Genomic DNA, 5,721 nt, shown 5'->3' on the forward strand with positions numbered 1-5,721 from the left:
ATCACACTCTTGGCTCCTCAATCTACTTAATTCGGTCTATGTAGGTTCTAAACAGCCCAGGCGGTGTCAAGCAGTCGACGTGGCTTTCCATGTACGTAGGTGAGGCACGTGAGGCACACGTGACCCTCGGGCAGCTACTGGATAGCCACGTAGTTGCACACACATGGATGGGTGCCAATGCCGCCGCTGGCGGTTTGCTTGCTTGCACGCGCACCGTACGTGCTAGCTGATAATCGTTGTGCCGTCGTTGGCATATATGCACGTAGAGGGGTACTGCTAGGCGCGCACGGCGGAGCGGCAGGCGTCGTGGATGCGGGAGCAGTACCTGCGGGCGGTGCTCCAACAGGACGTGGAGTACTTCGACCTCAAGGTGGGGTCCATGTCGGAGGTGATCACCAGCGTCTCCAACGACAGCCTCGTGGTGCAGGACGTGCTGAGCGAGAAGGTGCCCAACTTCGTGATGAACTGCTCCATGTTCCTAGGCAGCTACGTCGTCGGGTTCGCGCTGCTGTGGCACCTCACGCTAGTGGCGCTGCCGTCCATGCTGCTGCTCATCATCCCCGGGTTCATGTATGGCCGCATCCTCATCGGCCTTGCACGCCGGATCAGGGAGCAGTACACCTGCCCCGGTGCCATCGCCGAGCAGGCCGTCTCGTCCGTGCGCACCGTCTACTCGTTAGTAGCCGAGCGCGCCACCATGGCGCAGTTCTCCGCTGCACTCGAGGAGTCGACGAGGCTCGGGATCAAGCAGGGACTCACCAAGGGCGTCGCCATCGGCAGCAACGCATCACCTTCACCATCTGGGCGTTCAGCGTCGTGAAAATTCTGCATTTTAGTCCTTTTTAAAAACATATTTTATAGGTAGACTCTCCGCGAAACTTTTTCAAAAAATAGACCAAAGCTCGGAGTGCAATGATACTACGCCCAGTTATGTGGCTCGACGTGCTACGATTGAACGCTAAACTTGCCACGTAAGCGCCAACGTGTCGATCCGGCCCGAAGCTCGGCGTTTAATCATTTAACGCCGAGGTTAGGCACGTCGGCGTTTAATGAGTTCACGCCAAGGTATGGTGTTGCTACAGTACAAGCTAATAGCCCAAGTGCATGATGTATTTGTCCATTCAATGTCTTTTGAGGATCCATAAAAAATAAATATAAATCCCCTTGACATGAGATCAATTCTATTAGAACCATAAGGTTATCCTCTACGTGACAAAAATACATGGATTTTTGATAGAATGTTTGCCAAGATTTCTAGAGAATCAAACAGGTTTGGTTATGGTACTTTTGTCTACGGGGTATCCTTGTATCCTTTTCTAAATTTGGTTTGCTTTTTGACCGTATGGTTGCTAACAGTTGATTAAGATCATATAGTGCACCTAAGTCTATTGTGATTAGTAATCTGTAAGTTGCGAGCATTGGTTCGGTCATGTTTAACTTGGTTGCAGTGAATCAAATCAAAGGGCTATACATACATAATTATTAATAGGAACGGAAAAGTCAGGTTGGCGTCTTTCTTTGTTTTGATATAGTCATGTTACTCTTGTGAACATTAACCTTAGTTGCGGCTGCTTCCTTGGGCATGATCAAAGTTATTATGTTTCAGCCTTTCAGGTAGTTGTAGTTGCTGGTCCGAAATTGCTTCCAATTTGGCTAAAACAATATGCTGACAGAGCTTGCAAACTTTTATTACTACTAGGAACAATATTGCCCTCGGGATGTTCTCTATACAGCACTTATGGGTAAAGATCTGCTTACATGAAGAATGAATTCATCTGTAGTTCACCTGATTCATTGTGCCTGATGCGACTTCGATCGGATTTTCTTTTCCATATTTTGAAACAAAGAATGGAACATGATAGCAATTTAGGCTTGGTTGCACCCTGTACTTGCAACGGGGCACTTAATTTTATTACTTCGTGTTTAACTAAGCTTTTCACATCTCAATTGCTCTTCATACTAACTATTTAGAATTGTATCAACAGGGGAACTAGAAGCAAGGCGTCCATGGCAAGGGTTGTTCGGAGCAAAATAATAACCGAGCAGAAGAAAACTTAGTTCTAAATTTAAGAAAACTCATTAGTTCTAATTTTTTTGTACAAAAACCTTGGGCACTTTTGTTACTTTGCTAAAATAATAACTCTTTGCATTTGGATGTTTAAGTGCAACTAATCACCCTTGGCTTCACAGGGCGAATGTTTTAATATGAACATCTTATTGGTTAATTTCATTTCCTGCATTTGACTGTTCATGTGCTATGCTGCACCTTACTACTCCTAGCTTTCAACATCCGAGCTCATCACTGCATTTTGGAAATATATTTATCTCACCAGCCAAGGCACAACACAACATCAAGGCTAGCCCAGATACATGACACTTCCATGTGTGTATTCTTTTATTTTACTTGCTTCTATTTCGCACCACCAAAAAAATGACTTGCCAAGTCCAACTATTTATACAAGCGTGGGTGCGCTCCCAATTAACACTGGCATTCACAAAAAAATATTTGTATAAATATTGGCAAACAATTTATCAATCCATGTATTTTTGTCCCGTGGAGGGTAACCTTATGGTTATATTGAAAATGATCTCATGTCAAGGGGACTTATATTTATTTTTTATGGATCCTCAAAAGATATTGAATGGACAAATACATCATACACTTGGGCTATTAGCTTGTACTGTAACAACACCATACCTTGGCGTGAACTCATTAAACGCCGACGTGCCTAACCTCGGCGTTAAATGATTAAACGCCGAGCTTCGGGCCGGATCGACACGTTGGCGCTTACGTGGCAAGTTTAGCGTTCAATCGTAGCACGTCGAGCCACATATCTGGACGTAGTATCATTGCACGCCGAGCTTTGGTCTATTTTTTGAAAAAGTTTCACGGAGGGTCTACCTATAAAATATGTTTTTAAAAAGGACTAAAATGCAGAATTTTCACTTCAGCGTCTGGTATGGTAGCCGCCTTGTCATGTACCATGGATACCAGGGCGGCAACTTCTTCGCCGTCTCCGCTGCCATTGTCATCGGTGGCCTGTACGTGACCATGATTTTATCATCAGTCTGCTCTGCTGCATGTTACTCCTAGTCCTAGATGATGATGTGATGGCGGTGCCATTAACGAAACCATGTAGAGCTCTAGGGTCTAGGCTGTCGAACGTCAAGTACTTCTCCGAGGCGAGCTCGGCGACTGAGAGGGTCTAGGAGGTGATCCAGCAGGTGCCCTAGATAGACTCGGAGAGCAGCGCTGGCGATGAGCTGGCCAACGTCGCCGGGGAGGTGGAATTCAAGAACATGGAGTTCTGCTACCCGTCGCGCCCAGAGACCCCGATCTTCGTGAGCTTCAACCTGCGCATGCCGGTAGGGCACACGGTGGCGCTGGTGGGCAGCAGTGGGTCTAGGAAGTCAACGGTGATCGCGCTGCTGGAGCGGTTTTATGACCCGACGCCCAGGGAGGTGACCCTGGACGGCGTGGACATCCGGCGGCTGTGGCTCAAGTGGCTGTGTGCGCAGATGGGGCTTGTTAGCCAGGAGCTGGCGCTGTTCGCAACGTCGATCCGGGAGAACATCCTGTTCGGCAAGGAGGACGCCATGGAGGAGGAGGTCGTCGCGGCGGCGAAGGCAGCCAACACCCACAACTTCATCTCCTAGTTGTCGCAGGGCTGTGACACGCAGGCAAGCTATTTACCACATCACTTTTGCAACTGTCGTATGCATGCAGTCGTTTGGTTCGCTAAGCTTAGCTACCAAGGGTCACGTGTGCCTCACGTGCCTCTCCTGCGTACGTGGACAACCACATCGACTGCTTGACACCGCCTAGGCTGTTTAGGACCTACATGGACCGAATTAAGTAGATTGAGGAGCCAAGAGTGCGATTTCATAGTTTGGGGACCCGGACGAAATCAGCCTAATACTTTAAGGACCGGCCGTGCAATTTACTCATTTATGAAAGTGGGCTGAAGATGTAACTTTTCTGTTATTAGAGAAGTTATAAGTTATGTGGTTACTGTGAAGATGTAATTTTGGTATGATTCCTCACTTGTGGGGGATGAAGCCGATTCTTCCATTATCTAAAAAAATTGTGAAACAAAATGGGACAACAATAGCAAATTAGGCTCAACGACATGTGAGTCAGAGAGACGTGCCATTCACCATTCTCTCGTCTTCTTTGCCGCTGCAGTTGGGATTCGGACTAGGGTCTAGCTAACGCCTGGATGTCATGACAGACGGCGCGTTCGGACGCCTGCGCAGCCCACCTGAGGTGCGTGTGCAAGCCGGAGTGCGCGTGCTAACCGAAACAAGTGCAGAATTAAAACTATCGGTCTAGCCAAGACTGTACCCCTCTATCGATGTTCTCTAACACCTTGTAAAGATCCTAATTAAGCAACAAAGGTGCCGGGCTAGCTAGAGCTCACCTAACCAATTTTAGGAGCAAGGTCATATAAACCTATGCCACTAGTATTTCAAATAATAAGGGAGCTCCTACACATGCTAGTAAACAAAAGCACAAATTCAACTAAACTCACTAGCAATGCTCAATAACAAGGCAACCAATGCCAAATTAGAGAGCACAAATACTTAGCTACATAAACTAAGCAAAATGACTAACAAGGTTACACAAACTAAATTAGTCATGCAAGGGAGCTACTTCTATGCTACACAAGCAAGAAGGTAACTAGTGAGCTATACAAGCTAACTAATTACAAGATCAACTACACAAGCACAATATATATAAAAGTAATCACAAGCTTGTGTAAGGGGATTACAAACTAATGGGAAGAACAAGGTTGACACGGTGATTCTCCCAAAGTTAACTTGCTTGTTAACACGCCACGTCCCCGTTGTGTCGATCGCTCACTTGGTGGTTCGACGGCTAATTGGCATCATCCGCCAAGCTCGCACGTCGAGCATCGCAAGAACCTACCCCAAAAGTGAGGGTAGTCAATGACACGCTCAACTAGAGTTGCTCTTCATGGCTCCCGTGGGGCGAGCACAATGCCCCTCACAAAGCTCTTCTCCAGAGCACTGCACAAGCTTCTTGCGGGCTTCAACGGAGACCACCACCAAGCCGTCTAGGAGGTGGCAACCTCCAAGAGTAACAAGCACCACCGGCTTACAACTCGATCACCTAGCGCCACTCGATGCAATCTTACAATACAACACACTAGAATCACTCACTCATAATCGATTCACACTCTTACAAGCACAAGTGAGTTAGAGGGCATCCAAGCACTCCTACACAAGCCACATAGGCGTGAAGGTGCTAAGCATCCAGTCCAATGCCGGCCACACACTCCTTTTATGGACCCAAGGGCTATAATAGCCGTTACCTCTTCACTGGGCAAAGCACGTACTGACCGGACATGTAGGTCATAACGATCGAACGCTGAAACCCATCGTCCGGTCACTTACAGAGAGGTTCCAACGACGTTTTTAGCGACCGGACGCGTCCGGTCATCACTGACCGGACTCTCCCAGCGTCCGATCGCTTCTGGACATGCTGAAAACACTGACCGGACGCTGTGACCAGACTTGCAGGTGCTGACCGGACGCTGGACCCCAGCGTCCGATCGTTTTTTGCGCCAACGTCCAGTCACAGACCTTTCAACGCTAAAACGGCTATAACTCTTAGCTCCGAACTCCGATTTCGATGATCTTGGACATTTTAGAAAGCTTACTCAGAGGGATACACATCCCATATGCATACTTGATCTA

At 47.5% G+C, this 5,721-nt stretch overlaps 1 pseudogene; it reads left to right on the forward strand.

The window, feature by feature from the left end:
• Window positions 1-256: 256 nt before the first annotated feature.
• On the forward strand, window positions 257-3,826 carry LOC136532779 (putative multidrug resistance protein; annotated as a pseudogene).
• Window positions 3,827-5,721: the final 1,895 nt, after the last annotated feature.

This window comes from Miscanthus floridulus, unplaced genomic scaffold, assembly GCF_019320115.1.
Source record: "Miscanthus floridulus cultivar M001 unplaced genomic scaffold, ASM1932011v1 fs_708_3, whole genome shotgun sequence".
Classification (NCBI taxonomy): domain Eukaryota; kingdom Viridiplantae; phylum Streptophyta; class Magnoliopsida; order Poales; family Poaceae; genus Miscanthus; species Miscanthus floridulus.